The 20,058-nt window shown below is 40.4% G+C and overlaps 1 protein-coding gene across 2 annotated transcripts in view; it reads left to right on the top strand.

Annotated features, from left to right (window-relative positions):
• Window positions 1–1,295: 1,295 nt before the first annotated feature.
• mpp7a (MAGUK p55 scaffold protein 7a) overlaps window positions 1,296–20,058 on the top strand; it is a 67,675-nt gene continuing 48,912 nt past the window's right edge. Inside the window, exon 1 of one of the 2 annotated variants that reach the window (XM_085467544.1) lies at window positions 1,296–1,596. The gene's annotated coding sequence lies outside the window, so the exon portion shown is untranslated. The remainder of the gene's footprint in view (window positions 1,597–20,058) is intronic. The other variant, XM_085467541.1, reaches the window with a different exon arrangement.

Consider the following 20,058-nt stretch of genomic DNA (forward strand, 5'->3'; position numbering starts at 1 on the left):
CCATACTGAATAAACGATTGTGAATAAATATCATGTTGACAGATCTGAGACTGCCAGTGACTTGTTCTCTCCTGACATCTAGTGGTTGTACTTTGACATCGCAGGTGATATTCATCTAAGCGTCAGCAATCAATAAAACTGCACTACCTAAAACACGGTTTATGGTATACCACAAACGACTGGGAAGATTTTGAATGACTGACTTTCCTTTGTCAGATTAACAAATGAAACAGGGGCCATTTTTTTTAATTACTGTACTATTCTACTTTCAGTCGACTTTTTAAAAAATCTGTCTGTCAAAAATTTATGAAAGGGATATAGTAATGATAAAAAAAGACAAATCCAAACATAAATATATAAATCCCCAAAGGAATCGTTATGGACTATAATAAACGCGTACTACGTGAAGCCATTTCCTAACACAGAGTTTGACCAGGTTGTATTAAAGTTTCAGAGTGAGTAGCTGTCACAAGGGGGCTGCAGGAGTCCATTGTTCCCAGACAATGCAGCCCACATCATATCCCAAGCCCGAGGACAAAAGAAGCTGCAGTTAAGCATTTTGGCTCACAGTGCAAATTAATGTGGGGACAAGAGGCCACAAACAGGGGGTGTTTCTATTGTTAGCATATTTCAGGAACTTTTTCACACACGTCCAGTGTTGCGTGTGACCATGTGTATGATGTCTCTGAGCTATATTAAAATGACATTAATTAATTAATATATTTATTTACGTATGTGTTTATTTGTTTTAGGAATAAAGCAGAATTAAATCAAATCACTTCTGGCCCTTCATTGGGCAACTTGTTGCTTTCTATCTTAATATGACCGATAGGGGGAGATATCACACCACTTTTATGGCTCTAGTAGGAAAGGTACAAAAACTCACCTGAACACTAGATTCTTATGGGTTTTGATTTTCTAGTTCCGTTTTTTTCAGCTTTTTTTTTTAAATAGAAAAAACAAAACAAAAAAGTCCTACTATGATACTTGTCGATAAATGAAATACTTCACTCGTTATGATTAAACTGGCACACATAACCTTTGCCTTGGATGCACTTCTGTAAATTTCCCATCAATGTGTCCATAAACATATTTCCTCAGCGACCTGATTTTTAATTGTAATTGTGCCTCCTTGCTTACTACGGAAAGGCAAGTTTACAAGGCGTTTGCGGATGACGGACAACGAAAACAAGCCAATTAAAATGTAGACTGAATCTCTGGACACACCTCGATAAAGCACTGACCAATGAACGAGCGGATGGGGTTGCCTGGGTGGTGAAAGCTCCGCGCGGCACAGATCTCAGAGCAGCTCTGTGTTGTTGCACGCCCTCCCGCTAACGCTGTGTCTAAATATACAAACCGCTTCCAAGTCAGCCCCTTGACAGAGCACTTTACGATTCTTGGAGAGTGGCACCGTCTGCCGAGGCGTAACGTTTTGAAAGCTCAGCACACACCGCAGAGAGCGGGGATGAGTTAAGGGTCTACAAAGGAAAGAACAGACGGTTTTAAAAGTGGGAAACAAAACCAGTGAAAAGTTTTGCCCTCGAAAGAACCAGTGGAGTAGCTACACCGTGGCCATTCAACTCCGAACTCCGAGTGAGTAGAACCATCACGTTATTTATCCTCACAGCTGTCAGAACAATGAAAACAAACGAATATATTTGTATTTAAAATAAAAGCTGCCGTGAATATTGCAGTGGTTCCATGGGGGAAAAGCGTAAGGCTATAGGTAGCGAGACTAGCCGTGTAACAGTGTAATAGAGTTGCTTTGTATGCGCTAACCTAACAGCGAACTTCAGTTGTTACCAACCTACAAAATATAAAAGTAACCATCTGGGACTTGTGCCAAATTTTACACGGTAAAATTGATTAATTCGAAGGAAATGTTAACCTCGTCCCCTTCTGTCGATATCATATGCGCAGTGAAATGTGAAATTCATTCCTAATATCGCCTTTTTAGTAAATAAAATTTCACCTGACGGCTTTTCTTGGGTTTCCGCGGGGAAGTGAACGCAGCTGCGTTGCAGGGCCCACAACAATGTTTCGAAATGACAGTGATAAGTTGTTATTAGTGATAGCAACATGCACGGCTACACGTACAACCTAATGACACGACACAGGTAGTCCAGCCTGGTAAAATACACACAAACCAAGCATAAAGACAACCTTTCCACAAGCACACACACCTACAACGTAAAGCTCCTTCTCCCTCTATCCACGCCTTGTAGTGTGGACAGAGGGAATACAGAGCCCTTGTGCCCTGCGAAGTCAAGTATGGTGACACGGAGCTTGGCACTGGCTGACATCGCCAAGCCTCTGACTGGGCTGCCACACCGGGAGACTCAGCACTTGGCCAGCTGCCACCGCCTCCCAGTTCAGCCACTGGTTTTGCATATTTTGAATGTGCATAATCATGATCGAGCAGGTGTATGTGTGTTTTGTCTCACACAATTCCTTCATAATCCTTATTGCTATGCCTTCATATAATTATAGCTCACACCCTTTGTGCATCTTTACTTAAGAGTGCCTGATAGTCCAGAAGTGAAAGTATCTTCCTATAATGGGATTCTTGAAGTGGCCAAAAGTCAAAGGGACCCAAGACACCAGTATAATTTGCCGAATTAAGCTGTTGTTTTCAATTCCTCTTATTCCTCTGAGTCCCTTGAAAGTTAAATTCTGCATAACCACTGACTCCAAATGTGGCTCTCATGTAAAAGAGGAAGTGCAGTGATGTTTGGAGGAAACAGTTCATTAAAAACAAAGCTGGACTTCACTGGCAAAAATCCCATTGAATTCAAGGGTTTTCCAAATTTAAATCAATGTCTAGGTGACTTAATTTCAAATAAACCTCTCACTGCTTGCTGGCAGGTAAAGTGCCTGAACTGTGTCCCATCACTCAGTAGTGACTTTGTTCGTATCCTTCTACCACATTTGTGGTGCTTTGGCTGAGAGTGAAAAGGAAAAAAAAAGACAGTAAGAGGATGACCTTCTTTTCCTCATGGTTCACTGCCACTGAGGGGACGTTCTGAAGAGCTGACATTCCTCTGTGTGGTTTATTCTACAGTTTTTTGGCCACCTATTGTGCGCTCACTAGGAATAACCCAACTTTTTTTTTTTTCTTCAAATCTTGTCTAGAAAAGGGTAAGAGGCCTTTAGTCTGCATTCCAAATGGGCAGGAAAAGTCTCTCAGGAGACTTTGTAAGTATTTTAGTCAAGTTCATTACTCAAGCTTGTTTGTGAGGTCAGCAGTCGGGCATCATGACAGAGGGTTTCATTAAATCAGGTTTGTCATGGTTAGTGGGTTCAGGGACTCTTAGTGATGATTGAAGGGGTCAAGGTACAAATGTTTGCATCCTGGAAATTGACTGTGCAAATCCCTGCTGCCAGATGATTTTCTTTTGTTTTTTGTGCACATAGTTCTCTGGAGTGTGTATATGGGAGCAGCGGAGGTTAGGGTGGGGTCAAATGCTGTGACTCAGACGAGGCTCCGTGTAGGAGAGTTTGACCCGTGGTGGTTGCCTGAACAGGTGTCTCCGAGCTGCAGCTCTGCATAGCTCGCATTCTCAGGGTTTTGTTCCTGGCGTGGATGGTCACTGAGCTGGGGGAGGGAGATGTGGGAACTGAGAATGCTATGCATAGAAGGCTTAACTCCCAGAATTCACCCTGGCAACCTGCTGACAGAGACAAACGCTTCCTGTCCCTACACCAGCCTGGTCTATGTTGATGAGAAACCTATCAGCAGCTCAGTGCTGTGCCCACGGCCGGAGACAAAGCTGAGATTTGGTTCGGAACTGCTTGTCAGCAGGGAGGCTATTTTCTTGGGGCTTAAGGGTGGGTGGGATACAGTGGTTTAAGACTCTTAATCCAAGCATTAGTTTGGATTACTATCAGCTCTCAGAGTCATGGGAAATTGCCTTGTGTGAAGACAGTTCATTGGAGTTTGCCTGACCACTCTATGTCTGTCATGTATCTATGACTCTCTTGGGTGTCCTGTGGGAGATGCTTCAGGAGAATGGGGTACTGGGCCTGTTGTTAATGCTGCAGGTTTTTAAGTATCCCGGAATCTTGTTCACAAGTGGGGGAAAGAGTGGACAGATGGATTGGTGAAGCATCTGCATCATCTATTCAGATTTTATGAGGAGAGAGCTGAGCCTAGAGGCAAAACTGTCAATTTGATTGGTCTGTTTAATTTCTGAGCTTTATCTTTGCCCATGAGCTAATGGTAGCAACTGAAAGACACTTATGCCTGCCTGGACACACACTTATAGACCTGTTATACCTGTTGTTAGGCTGTGTTGTTAGGCGCGTGTCGCCACATTTCTATAGCAGTTCTACCAGCACTGAGGGCGTGGTTACTTTCTGCAGTATTTTCATGAACACTAGGTGTCACTACTCAGACAAAACCTTCACATCAGCGCTGCTGTACAATGAGAATAAGTTAAAACTGGAAGCAGAAGTCTCATTTTTTTCAAACTATTGCAATATCGTCCTCTGTATAATCTGTGAATCCACAAGCTTCTGTACTCGTGGAGCAATAAAATGTTGGTAAAAGCAGCCGCAGAACCTACATCTGCTTACAAAAACTGAGAGGTGCACGACAGGCTAAAATGACACCAAAATCTAGCTCGCACCAGTGGATGCTGCATCACCCTTGTCGTACGGCGCCATTTGCGAAGGCAAGGCTGACAAGCTTCCCATCTGAGATAGAATCACAAGGTCAGCGTGTGAGGTGTTTCAGACATGGCCAAAGAGGAAAAAGACCCTTGGGCAGAGTCGGGATATACTTTGTCTCTCAGCTGGCTTGGAAACATCTCAGCATCCCCCGAGCAGAAGCCTGGTGTCACGGGAGAAGGAAGTCTGAGCAGCTGTGCTCATACACCAGTCTAAGCACAGCTGTAAGCATTTGACTTGGAAGAGAAACGCTGGGAAAATAAGTTTATTAAATAAGTGTTTCACAAATGTTTTCTTCTTAAACACCTCCAAGAATTGCTTATATTTAATATGAAAGGTAATAAATTAAGTCTAATTCAAGCAGTAGGCAGGTGTCTGCTAATTGTGAATGTTTGGAGTACAGTGTGCAGCTCCTCTGGCACTGAAGTGAAGCACAAGACTAAAAAATCCACAGAATCATGAGAAAGACATGGTGTTATTGTGGACTCTTTTAAAAGTCATTGTGTTTCAGCAGTACTTCCTCTTCATCAAGCGCTGTGTTCTCTTCGCTCAGGTCTTCGAGCACTGCCTACTTTACAGCTGGCCATTTGCTAAACTTGGCATCATATGAAATATGAATACAAGTATGCTGTTTCACTAGCTTAATCCATTTATACAGTCTGAAGCCAGATTGATCAAAATATTTTTACACCTCGCATGTAGATTTGTCAAGGGTCTTATATAGCACATTTTCCATGATCGCACATGTTGCAACCCATGTTGTGAAATTGACAGCTGAGAAGTGATGAGATTGTTAAAGCTAGTTTCCCAGAACTAGATCAACAATTCTGACTAGGGCTGCTCGATTATGGCAAAAATGATAATCACGATTATTTTCACTGAAATTGAGATCACGATTATTTGACGATATTTATTTAACCCTTTAAGACCTACTATAGAACCAAGTCCACCAGAGCTTATATTATTTTTTTTACATGCTGTAGTGCCATTTGTGGGAGCATTTCAAGTTGCTATACATCAATACAACTGTTATAGCCCATATTTTAATAATATGTATGCATTGAGTCCATAGTAATTACATAAATTGCAAAAAAGTGCAATAAACTACAAAAAAAATTGAAAATCGCTTTTGTTTTGTTTACATATATTTCTACTTGGAGAAATTTAAGAGGCTTATCCCTCAAAACTTTAAATACAATAAAGTTGCAAAAAATAGTTTACAACAACAGGAAATTTATTTTGAGTGTCTTCATAGTTTTATTTTGGAGATACAGTTTTTATATACTGCAGGAAAAACAAAAAACAATCCTATGATGCAAATTTGCAAAGAAAACAGCATGTGCATCATTTCACTGTGGGAAGATAAGATAAGATAAGATAACCTTTATTAGTCCCACACGTGGGAAATTTGTTTTGTCACAGCAGGAAGTGGACAGTGCAAAAGTTATGAGGCAAAAATTAGAATACAATAAGAATAAATACAGTACACAACTGTACAGAATAGAATAAAATAAAATACTATATACAGTAGAATAAAATAAAATAAATATACAATAAGATAAAAATAGAATACAAATACAAATACTATATACAACTGAGTAAAAATACAACGATGACAGAAAGGATTATTGCACTTAGTATTATTGCATATGTATGGATGTGTGTGTTTGTTCAGTTAAAGTCTTTGTTGTGGAGTCTGACAGCAGTGGGGAGGAAAGACCTGCGAAATCTCTCCGTCCCACACCGTGGGTGCCGCAGTCTCCCACTGAAGGAGCTGCTCAGTGCTGTCACAGTCTGCTGCATGGGGTGGGAGATGTTGTCCATCAGGGATGACAGCTTAGCCGCCGTTCTCCTGTCACTCACCACCTCCACTGGGTCCAGAGGGCATCCTAGAACAGAGCTGGCCCTTCGGATCATCCTGTTCAGTCTCTTCCTGTCCCCAGCAGAGATGCTGCTGCCCCAGCAGACCACACCATAAAAGATAGCAGAAGCCACCACAGAGTCATAGAATTTCTTCAGGAGTGGGCCCTCCACTCCAAACGACCTGAGTCTCCGCAGCAGGTACAGCCTGCTCTGCCCTTTCCTGTAGAGGGCGTCTGAGTTATGAGTCCAGTCCAGTCTGTTGTTCAGATGAACACCAAGGTACCTGTAGCTGTCCACAGCCTCAATGTCCATACCTTGGATGTTCAGTGGTTGCAGTGGAGAATGCTTGTGCCTGCGGAAGTCTACCACCAGTTCCTTGGTTTTACTGGCGTTGATCTGGAGGTAGTTCAGCTGGCACCAGTCCACAAAGTCTTGGGAAGTGTTACGAACAGCTGATGGATCGGCAAAGCGTGTTTCTGGAATATTATGTTTTTGTTCCTGCAAGTGCTTTTTATGCAATTTTTGCAAAGCTATATGTGGAAGGAAACCGTGACCGAGGACAAGCTGATGGCATCAGATGTAAGTACAACTCCTCCGGTTTCATATGCAAAACAAATTATTGCGCTAGCTTACACGGTTCAGGTTCTACAGGGATTTAAAAATAGTTACACAACACGGAGCGTGCTGCTCTGACCGGCTTTAAAGGGTTAACAATGACTTTAAAAAAATAATATAAAATAGTGTGCAACACCACTGAAGTTTTTTTTTTTTAAACTCTCTTTTCAACCAGCGGCAGTCACTCTCCAAATAACTTCTGCTTAGCTTTCCGAGCTTCCCTCGGGTCCTCTTAATCAGCGGTCTCCAACCTTTTTTGCGCCACGGACGGTTTATGCCCGACAATATTTTCACAGACCGGCCTTTAAGGTGTCGCGGATAAATGAGGGAGGGGCTAATAATCGGCTCAGTCATTTTTAATGATCGTTGAAATTCCAGATCGTAATCGTGATTAAAATTCGATTAATTGAGCAGCCCTAATTCTGACATCAGTGGAAGTGATCCTCTCTGACTCAGTCTGTTCTTACTTCATCACTGCTGTTGTTGTAATGATCCAAGCAGCATGCATACTGAGAACAGGCTATCCAATGACACATCAGTCTCTCCATTCATTCATTCATTCATTCATTCATTCATCTACCCACCCCAGCCATTCTTTCATTACACCATTCATCCATCCATCTATTTATCCATCAGTCCTACTGTCTGTCTATAGTGACCATCTTTCTGTAATCTCTGAGTTTGCAGTGGACTTGTGAGCCTTCTGCCGCTCTGCCAATCCCAGATGGATACATTAAACTGATGTGCTCGTCAGGGTCCCTGGCAGGGGTCATGGTTGATGAGCATTAGTGATGCTGTGTTCTCATGCCCCTGCCTGCCTTGCAGAGGTGTAGAGTTTCTCTCAGTACCACCTAAGCCTCTGCTGTGCTGCGGTGGAATGAGCCCACCTAGCAGATGCCAGCTATCAGACACCGACGGTCAACTGCGTCACATTCCAGCCTGTGTACATGAAACGCTGCGCTCACTGTGCAGGCATGCAGCCCTCCTTACTCACTGCGGCCCATTTTTTGATGGAGAAAACAGAGAGACTGAATGAATGACAGCACTTAGTGAAAATAAGTTAGACCCTAAACCCTAAGGGAGAATGTCAAGCCATGTGCTACTGTATAAAGGTCTAAACATGATTAGTAGGAAAGTGATATCTTGTTGTGGGATGCTGTTTTCTTCTCATTTAGGTCATAGGCAATTAAGACATGCACGTGTTCAGCTACATCTCTAACCTTTACATTTAAAGCCTTTGCGCTAACAGGAATATGTACAGTAAACTCTATATGCATGGTTTTCTTTTATAATTAGTTCAAAGACAATGTTGCACAGTCATGTAAAGACATGATGCATGTCTGTAAGAACTTGTGTGCAGTCAGTGAGGGCTAGAGGCAGAAGAGGGTACCCTTAACTGATGTCAGGCTTATTTGTCAAACAGTGTTTTATTGATGAGAGTTTTCCATGCGTGGCCCCTGCTTAGTGTTACTATGCCTGTTCCGCTTATGGCAGCGCCATGAATTATTCAGTGCGCTCGGGGCAAATAGAACTAAAACAGCCTAAACTGTGCGCTTGTTGGTGGTTTAGTTAAATAATGCAGTTTATGTAACTCTCTTTAAATGTGAACTTAATGACTTTTATGGATCTGAATAGGAAGACTTTTGTTTTTGCTATTTGACCTGAAGGCTTCAAGTTTACTCCATCAGCATGACAAGATCTTCGTCAACTGTCAGTGACGTTCATCACTGCTGTATTAATGGCCATGATATTTAGTGTTTGGAGCCCTTAGTTACCAAACATTTGTCCTGTGACCCATGATTTCCTTGCTCGCCTTTACCTCTAACAGCAACTTGACAGTAACTTGAGCATTTGATTTAATTAATGTAAGGGTAATGTAACACCATTTATGATGCAACACGCACATAACACACTGATGTCAGCACAGTCTTCCTTGCTTGCTGCTGTGAGAGCATCAGATAAAACAGATAACACAAGCGAACATGACTTCTTTTCCTAAAACATTGCCTTCTTTTTTTTACATGGTGAAGGGTCCTGTAGAGCAAGGACACAAAATAAAGAGATTAAGTGAACTTAATGTTAATGTATTTCCTTTTTTCTGCTACCTTGGGCTTTCTGGCAAGGAATCTGAGTTCCACTACAACTGCTCTTGTTTTCTTAGCCGCTGATCATTTATATTAAACAGCACGAGGTGAGATGGGTTGCAAAGAAGTTTGCAGACTTGCAGCCGTTGTGGAAAGGCTAAAATAACAGTTTCAATTGCATGACCTGTATGTGCTTCACCAATTGACTTGAAGAAGGGAACGAGTTAGGGTATCCATTGATGTGGGCTGCTATTGGCCTGCTAGATGTAAAGCTATTCATTCTGTAGTGGATCGGTGCATTTAAGTAAAGCATGTTTCATTTACTGATGTCACTCAAGATGTCTTCACCTTCTTGACCTTGCTGCATTGTTATCATTGATGTGATGAGTGGCAGGGGACTTAGTACTTGGGTATGCTCTCTGTGACTGTGGGTGGCATCTTGCACAGACCTCCAGAATGGTGCTGATTAGGCTAAGAGGTTTTTTCTCTTCTTTTTCTCCTGTTGCCTGTTTTCTGTCAGTTGGCAGGGACCCTTTCCAGAAAGCAATGCTGTTTTTCACGGGTACATCCCCCCTCTTTTGTGTGTGGGGTGTCTCAAGTAGTGGGAGCTGTAGTTCTCCACACTTGTTGCTGTTGTCTCCTGCCACCTACTTCTGGCTGCAGGGGTAGCAATCTCAACTACACGCCACTACATGTAAATCTTTGGAGGTGTGTGTGTGTGTGTGTGTGTGTGTGTGTGTGTGTGTGTGTGTGTGTGTGTGTGTGTGTGTGTGTGTGTGTGTGTGTGTGTGTGTGTGAATGCATGTTTTTGTCTCTGAGCTGGAAAGCATGTTCTCAGGCTTCTGTGTGTGTTTGTGTGTGCCTGTATCGGACAGGCATTCATTCATTCATTCATTTTTAGCCCACGAGCCCCACTCTGTGTGTGTCTACTCCCTTGTTGCTCATTGAACACAATTAGGGCAATTCGACTGTGAATAAACCCTTCACAAGAGTCTAATAGGACTATTAACTATGCAATCTTCACTCTTTGATGACCCACATGATAAAGGCTATTCAGTCTAAATGATGGCAGACAAAGGGACAAAGGGATTATAAACTATTTAAACCAGCAGGGCAGTGTGCTACGCTCTGAGCTCTGTTAGTCTTTTTTGTGAGAGAAGGTTTGGTGAGACCTGGAGAGAAAATAACCCTAATTCTTTCTCAATATAAGGATTACACAAGTGAATAGTCAATAGGAAAACCTACATGTTATACGCACCACAGTAGGACTTGGAAAAACTAAATTATTTCGCACTGAGCTTATGTGACTACAGCTGTGACTGCTACAGTGTTTTAATGACTGTTCTGGGCTGTTATGAACTGTAGCTTCCTGCATGTACAGCATGTTTCTTGTGACATTGTATGCTTCTGTTGTTTTCTGCAGTGTTGTTTGGTAAATTTGACCCATGTCCCTTTGTCAAATGTCCCTTTGTTTTCTAATACTAATACATTGTTGTTTCATGCTGCTGTTATCTAAACAGGTTTTGCCACATTGAACCTAAACTGCCTTCACATTGCATACATGATTCAAACCAGCAGGAATGACTGCCTCAGCCTAACATTTCCACCAGCTGAAATGAGGTTGGTTTTTTGGGGGTTTTTTGGGAACCATCCTAAAATGTAAACAGCTGTAAGCACTCCCTGCCGCCTGTGACACAGAACCCTCATATCAAAGCACCGCTAACTTAGCTCACCACTAATTGCTGAGTAACCTTCGACTGTATTTTCTTTTTTTTTTTGCTCTGGTGAAATCAAAGTATGATATTTATAGTTTGCTTTGGATTGTCAGTTGATAACAGCAGGCGTATGGTGTTCATGGAGCACCGTGTGTTGGTGCAGTTGACTCTCTCTGGCGGCACCATAATGCAGCTGTTAGTCTATTTAGATTTGAATAGAGTTTGAATAGATGTGCAGTGTGGGGATAGGGTTTGGGTCACATGCTTGCTTTATGATAATGAAACTTGTTCAGAGAGTTTTGATTGATATTATACTACATCACTTGAGATCTCCTTAACTTGTTTCTGTATTTCAGCTTTCTATTCAGAAGTGCTTGTATAGCAGCACAGTGGTATTAAGGTAGTGAGTAGATTTGTGACCTCCCAATCAGATTGCATGCTCTTTTGAAGTAGGCTAGGTTTCTTTAAGGAGGGATGCTTGGCATTGTTAGTATTAGTTTTCTATCTGAATGCATACAGAAAAGTTTGCCTCCATTTTGAAGGGGTTTTTTTTCATGCTAGCAGTCAGCTAAAATTCCCCCCTCACATATTTTCTTATTAATTACAGTCTTTAATAATTCCCACCACCCAGTGACTGCCTAATGGAGTTTAGTGTCCTTTGTCAGAGGCAAGTGAAAAAATCTGCCAGTGGAACAAGTGAAAAATCTCTAGTTTTTCTATAGTTTCAAGATTTACTGTGCTTGATCCATTATTTGAGAACCTCTGCGACAACATGAAATACACATTAAAATAAAAGCATATAATTGGACATCGTACTGACCCAGGTACTGCTGGTTTTCCCTGCAAACCCAACCTTTAACAGTTGGTCATTATAATGGCTCTTTCTCTGTCCACTCAGTTTCCTCTCTTATTTCCGGGGTCGTTGGCACCAGACGGACACAAAGCAGCTCTTTATTTGTCTGTTTTCGAGTTGACTCTTCAGCTAATCTGACTGACCATCAGCAGCAGCTTCTGTCACAGGGAAAGACAGAGAAAAATCCTGAGAGACAGTGAAAGAGGGGTTGGGGTGGCATGAGGGGTGATGACTGGACCATTTGGCATCCAGTGAACAGAGGAGTATTGTGTGCCAGTGAGCCACTGTAGAACAGCTTGCTTCTTTCTTTCTTTCTTTCTTTTTTAATACAGGAGGACAGCGGTGTTAAATCTCCAAAACATCATAAGGGAATCTGCCAGGGATACATTTACCAACAATACACCTCAACCCAAGATTCTCAGAAGCAGTTGACAAGACAAGACTATGATATGCATATAAGAAAAGCTGCTTTAGTTCTCAGTTAGGTTTATGTGAAGTAGCTGTTAAAGGAGAACAAAAGAATTTACTGGAGATGTTTTGGTCACTTATTAATCTGTCGCCCCAAAGGTCAAGGCCAGTGTGGAGGAAAAGATTTTCCCTTAAACTTCATTTAGTAATGCAATTTTTTGGTGTTGACAAATAAATATGAAGCTGTAACTTGATCTCTATGAATAGACTGGACTATAGAGTTGGTATTTGATCAAGAATGAAAAAAATCGTCCTTCCTTTCTCTTGATGACCTCCAGATGCTGGCAGAGAAGGGAACTTTGTAAGTTAAGCTTCCAAAATGTTTAAACAGATGAAAGTTCGCATTTTTAAACTGAGATACAAATCACCTAAAACTTTGTCTCTAAAATTGTTAAAAAGTGACAAAAATTGTCTTTATCTGATTAGTTAAACAGATGAACTGTTCATTTTAAGCGTATTTTGTTTAATCCAATTGACGTCCCTTTCTCTGACCTATAGGCAAAATCAGTAATGGCACTGCTATCAGTTAAAATCTTATTGATATCCATCTTAAGTATTAAAGAAATCTTTTCACAACAACCTAGACATGTGTCCTCCTTCATTAGTACCTTTAATGTATTTCAGTAGACACCCCATCACATGAGAAACCTGTGAGACAGATGCTGGAAAGGATTGTTTTAGTTTTACTGGTTTTGACTACACTTTCAGTGGTTTCAGCGAGGGCTAGGTTCTGACGCTAACAGCACTCGAATGTGTGAACGTTGTAACCACATCCAGCTGACTATGCTTCGACTTCAAAAGACCAAACTGCAGTGTGAAAAAATGCTATGACCTGTGATATTTCAGTATGTTGTTACTTACACCACTTTTGTTTATTTCCTTTCTTTATGTCCTTAACTGGAGAAGTTCATACAAGTTCCTAATGGTGCTGAAAACTGTATTAAGGGAACAGAAAGCAGTAGCTACTGATAGAGGAGAGGTGTGTAGACCATAGAGTCGATATAAAAAATGACAGGAACTACTATGACATCACCTCCTGGTTAAGAGACTCACAGCAGCTTAGTATTATCGCTGCTGGTTTTTTGGAACCAGATCTAGGGCTGGGCTATATCATACCGGTGTAATGTTTGGCAATGATAGGAAAATGAAATATTGCGATAGAACATGGGTAAAACGCACACGCACGGCGACGCAGAATGAGGAGAGCGAAAGCGGATCGTTAAATGAAACGGATGAACCAGAATTGGTTTGTAAAAATGCTGCAACTTCAGTGGTGTGGAACTGGTTTAGCTTTCGTCCATCAGATACACAACAAAGCACTATTTTTGGTAGTGCATGCTAGCAGGGCGTCGTTATTACAGTGTTTTTTTGGAAAATACGGCGCACTTAAAATCGATCCTTTGATATTTCTGAAAATCGACAGTGCCCCTTATAATCCCGTGTGCCTTATGTATGAATTCTGATCGTGTTTACTGACCTCGAAACGATTTTATGTGGTACACGGCGCTGGAAAATCTGTCACATGTTTTAGTACAACTTTGCTAAGCTACGAACCCGCACAGCTTGATGGATTGTCAGAGCATTACGGCTATTGTAGGCAGGCGGCTCACGGAGTGATACATACTGTGCTTCAACATAATATTACTGTATTGTGTGTGTATAACCGCTTTTTAAGTTTTGTGGATATATACATGGTTATGCTGAGGATATGTCAGCCAATTTCCACAGGAAATGCCTTTTGGTTAAACTGTCAGCAAGGAATTTGCATTTGCACTGCAAATTTTTTATATAACTTTAATGCACATAAAAAAGCTGCTTGTTTAAGTGAAAATACATTGATGGTTGTTTTTTTTTTGCACCAATAAAGTTGAGGAGTTATAAAGTATTTTGTCTAGTGTCAATTATATCGTTATTGCAAATTTTCAAATGTATATCGTGATAAATATTTTTGGTCATATCGCCCTGCTCTAACCTGATCTTACCTTATTTGGACCAGATGGTAGAAGTTAGAGGTGGGAATCACCATACATCCCACAATACGATATTATCACAATACTTAACGCACGATACGATATTATTGCAATTTTTAAAATATTTTGTGAAATTCAGATTCTGTACATAAAGGTAAACTTTATCAATATTCATTTTATCTCATATCAAAGTCTCACACTCAGTCTCTCATTTCAGTCAGTTTTATTGTTGACAAACTGAACGGTTTGTATTACAGTCTAGTCCAACTTAACTGAATGCAACCATCTGGTACAATTATAGCTATTCTGAACTATGCAATTTATGAAAACTATGCAGCCCATTCAGAAACTGAAGAATTTGAAAGTAAATTAAAACAAAATATAATTTTACATTAAATAAAAAAGTTTTAAACTTAATTAAAATAAAACATGTCTTAAATTAAAATAAGTAAACTGTCATGTTTATTGCTGCCAAAAAAAAAGTTAAACACATTTGGACAGTGAAGGAATGTCAGGATTCTTGCTCAGAAAAAGGATCAACATGCTCTGAAGTCAGAGCATGTTCCAGTCCATAAAAACTTTTTTTGTAACAAAATATCGATTTCTGCTGTCCCTGTATCGATACATTATTAGCAAACAAAATATCACGATACTACACAGTATCGATTTTTTCTCCCACCCCTAGTAGAAGTTATTATCAGTAAAGTGTACTAAAACAAACATTAGGACATCTATTGGTGCCAATTAGGACTAAGTAACATTCATCAGTAACAACATCACTACAAGTCATAATATTTATCAAATTATTACACTAATAAAGAGTCATTAGGCACTAACATCAAACACAGTTTTGAAAAGCAGTTCAGTGACTCCATTTAGTGTAGTTGAGGCCTAGTACACAGCGATTGGCTACAGCTGCCTGTAACCCATTATTGCATGTATCTTCGCTTGATACATGACACTCCAAAGTTTTATATCTAATCAGAATCTTAGTTAGAAAACTGCACGTTTTTCATTTTCCCAGACCTTAGATAGGGCTGAGTTTTCAAAGCTTCAACAGAGCTGCTGGCATTTAGACTGCAGAGCAACATCAGTAAACACTAAGCAGTGTCTAAGCAACTGTGAAAGTGCTTTTGAGTAACTGTGTGTATGCATCACCAAGTGTATTGTGCACACTTTGGTAAATTCGCTTGCATGTTAAAGGTCACTCATCAGTTTGCTCTTTTCTTGTCAATAACATCTGTGACAGCAGTGTGTACTCTGTGTAGTGCACTCTTGTTCTGCACAATAAAACGTGGGAAATTCCGGGTGCAGACACCAAGCAGGCCCTTTGCCACATCATTAAGCTTTTGACTTTCACCATTGATTCACACACATCCTCTTTCATCCCTAACAGTTCTTTTAAAGCTGGGGAAGCCTAATAACGCTTAGAAAATGCTTTAGTTCATCTATGTGATTTGAACAGACGGGAGTGTGAATGGGTGAAGTGAATGGCTCGTTGCGTAACGAGGTATTAGAACATCTAGCCTGGCCATCATCCACAGAACTAGGGATCATCACTGGTGGCACTCAGCAGTCCACCGCCTCTCTGAGGCTGTCAATGGTTTTTTAGGTTTTCATTTTTAAAACAAAAGTTTCAGCTCGATACAGTGAGGTTCTGCCATGTTCACCACCCAGGCAACTTCTTTCAGCTTTGCATTTATAGTAAAGATAACGGCCAGGTACTCCTCCACTATTCCATTATCTGGACTTTTTCAGCCAAAGGAGGTTATTTCCAAGAAAAAACTTTATCTAGAAACATTCAACATGTGTCAGAGGTTTGCAGTGATAGCAAATCCCATTTGCACTTGGAGAAATATGTGGTTAGATGGTTTGAATATGTTGGATCCAAAGTAAAGTTTTAAGGTTGTTTTTTCTCTTTGGTGTGTGCCAGCTGATACCAGCTTTAGTTGGAAACTGATTTTATTTGTTTATTTAGCATTCTCAGGGGTCTTGAACTGGGTAGTTTTCCTTCTTACTTGTGCATGACTTCCCAGTAAAGCCCAAAATGTGGTTTCACTAATACAAGGTTTGTGTGTCGAATGAGGAAAAGCAGAAAAGCAGCATACACCAGCACAGCTCAACACAATTTTAGTTGCATTTTTGAACAGAATAACCGCTGGTACCTATCAGACATCTCTGAGGAAGTTCATAGAAAGAACTAATATGCAGGTACAAAATAAACTGGCAGTTGGGTGGTCAACAGGAAATGTTATACTTTGACCAAGCAATCAGAGGCCTAAAACTATAAACATCAGACATTAGGAATCTAATTAGGAAGCAACAGCAGGAATTATACAAAGCACAGTGGGTCTCATTCAGTCGATATGCACAAATCTGAGTTTAATCTGCAATTCATTGTTATTTTCACACCTTAATTTGTTCATATTCAACAAACTGATTTAAAACTGCCTCAGACCATGTGCAACAAGAATCTTATCTTTCATTAAAACTGACTTTCAACCTTGTTTAATGTCCTCACGTACTATCACAGATGTCCAGAATATCCCAGAATATGGATGTTTTTTAGTAACTTTCTCTTATTTGGTTGACAGATCAGGTGTCCCTTGTAGGGCTGGGTATCGTCACTGATTTCTAGAATCGATTTGATTCTGATTCACAAGGTCCCGAATCAATTCGATCCACAATTCGATTCAATTCGATTTGTATCTGGGAAATTTTGCCTCAGACAGTCAGAAATGTTATAATTAAGATCAGTACATTTACACATTTTTGTATCTATAAAAAGGAAGCTGACACTTGCAAGACTTTATCAAAGGTGTGAGCATCACAGCAGAGGCCTTTGTGTCAAAGTAGCTGAAGATAAAACACAGAAAAAGATGATGGTGATTTTCCTGGCCTGGGATCTTATAAAAATATTCTGCAGTAGATCAAAAACGAAAGAAAACCATTAATCAACATATGAACATTACCGTTTCAATTTGTTCAGTAGCCCATTGAACAGCAGAAATTAGGTTTTCTTTTTGGAAGTAAGTAAAAGGAAAAAACAGCGGCCGACAGCGCTGTAAACAACAGCAGTCTTGTGCGTTGAAGTATTGTGTTCCTGCTCTCATTCACTGTTTTAGCTGTTTGGTGGTTGTTGACATTTTGTGAGGTTTCACCTGAGATTCTGGCATTTCGGGCAAAATAAATTTATATTAAAAAATCGATTCAGGATTTTAATGAATCGATATCACGTTATCCGAGCTAGAAACGATTTTAATCGATAAATCGATTATCAAAACCCACCCCTACTCCCTTGTCCACCTTGGACCTTCTTGTCCTCCTCAGACTCTGAGCCCGAGCTTTGCTTTTTATTTGGAAGCTTTGGAAAGCTGTTCCTTTTGTGGCTTCCTCCTAGGACACTATTGTCTAAATTTCTTCAGTTGGTCTTTCTCCTGCTGTCTTGCCTTAACAGGCTTCTCTCTTACAACATCACTGCCACTTTCTTTCCTTCACCTTGAGGTAAATCTGTTTGCTCATACAGTTAATTGGAGACACGAAAATGCTGATTGCACTATCCTGTTGGTTTAGAATTATGCTGATTCACTAATGCATTTGCATTTCATGAATCTGACAGTAAATTCGCATACGCACTTATTTTTTTATGCAAAATAACATCATTTCTATGCACATATTAGTGAATGAGGTCTATTGCACTGACAAAGACTGAGGAAAAACACACTTATTACACATAACAGTTAAAGGGCCAATCAGACACAAGTGAACTCAATCAAGACAGTATCAAGGACAGAAAAGGAATAAAGAAGGGAACTAAAAACACAAACGGGAAAACAAACCTTGGAAATAAAACAAGGATTAGCTAAGAGAGGGACCAATGATGTAACCAAATTACAGTTTTCCTTCTCATTGAGAAAACACTCATAAAACTAAGCAGGACAAGAACTAAGAATTAACACAAAGGAAGAAAAACTATGGATTAGAACAGAGACCATGTTTAATTACTAAGGCCAAGACGGGTTGAATTCCCTTCAGCAGGCAGGAGAAGTGTTTACATGTTCAGTTCTATTTAACCCTCTAACCTTGTAACTGAATCTGAAAGGTAGAAAGGACCTACACCTAATTACACAATCCTCTCTGAGTTCACAGTAAAACATGCTTACAGCATGTAGAAACCTTTTGTAAAGCTTTTTTTGAAGCTTGAGAACTTTTTTCTTTTATAATTGTAGACTAAGTAACCTGTATCCACACAGCTCCGATTTCACTAACAAAGCAACAGGACGATGGGAGCCAGGCTGCGATGGAAACTGATCCCATTTTGCTAGAGTGGAGGAGGAAGTGCTGGCTGTACGTCATTGTGTGTGTGGAATGTGGAGGAGTGTGGGGATGAGAGCACTTCAGAGAGTGGGATGAAAAGGGTTGGGAGACGGGAGAAATTAATGGAGATATGTGTGTTGGATTCTCTGTGTACCTGATTAGCTGCTGACAGGTGCTGCTTAGACACTTAGAATGGCTGTCGTAGACAAAAGGGATCATTATTGTCTCTCAGCTCAGACGGCTCAGCACCGTCTGATAGATGTGACAGGACACTGAAGGAAGCTGCAGCTGATTATTTCTGATTAATTCTCACAGGAACACTGAATATATGGTCTGAATATTTAGTTCAAGCACATCAGTGAGAGAGTCAAAGTCCCCCGAACATGATGTTAGAGTTTGGTCTCTGAAAGACTTGTGGTTTTAAATGAGGTGAGTCATGTTTAGAGTTGGGGCACCACTCTGATAATCAATTGAGGCATTGTTCTCCCTGCTTATACCTCCTCTTTCATTTGCAGTAACCAAAGCCAAAATCTGTTGCGTTGCCAGGAAAAATAGAGGTCATAAACACTGCTGTTTTTCATTTATCAGTCTAATATTTTCCCGTACTGCATAACATGAATGTCGAGGAATGTGCTAGCAGGCCTTCTGATCTACCACCCTGACTTCAGCTGATGCACTGCTGCACCGATCTGTTTCCCCTGTTCACTGCCTCAGGTGAATTCTCTCACTTTCCCAGCACTAGAAGCTAAATTCTATGTGAATACCCTGTTTGTCTATCTCCTTAATCCCAACAATGTCTTTGAGTCTAGCCCATAATTGCATGTAAGAACTCGCCCGGTTTTGGTTTTGTTCTCATTCAGTTCTGAAGTACCAGCAGCAAGACAGTCATTGCAAACAGAGGCTTATGTTGAAATACATGGCGGTCTGTGGTTTCCGTTCCGCAGATTAAAAGCTCTCGACAATATGAGGTGATACAAAAATTAGAGGTCATGGTTTCTAGAAATATATTTAATTTGGCATTGTTCGGCCATTGCCTAAAGCATGTTACTATTTCCCCCCTCCAAAAAAACGTTTCTGCTAAACCTGCACAGGCACATGTGTGAATTGATTCAACATCAACTGATACATCATGTCTGATCTTGAGTCTAATGAATCAAATGTTTTGTAGAGCCAAATAGTTATTGAGATTTTTTTCTCTCGTCCTAACTAACTGAAGCCTTTCGTTGAATTACTAAATAAATAAATTGGTACTCTCTTTCTGGCCAGACACGTGGCAGCAGTTCTGCTATCATTTTGTTTGTATTTGACAACATAAAAATGCAGAAAATGTACACTTTAGTTTTATGACTGCTAGTGAAAGTTGTTTTCTTTATAAATAACTCTCTCACTGAACTAACACAGCCAATCTCAACATGTGTGTGCTTCCTGCTCATATTGCCCTCATATTAAATCATTTTTTGCTTTTTAAAGAACTTATTTTAGCATTGTACTCAACAACAAAC

This window comes from Copadichromis virginalis, linkage group LG9 (assembly GCF_057382275.1).
Source record: "Copadichromis virginalis isolate Kocher_CV1m ecotype Utaka linkage group LG9, C_Virginalis_male_GT1.1, whole genome shotgun sequence".
NCBI lineage: Eukaryota > Metazoa > Chordata > Actinopteri > Cichliformes > Cichlidae > Copadichromis > Copadichromis virginalis.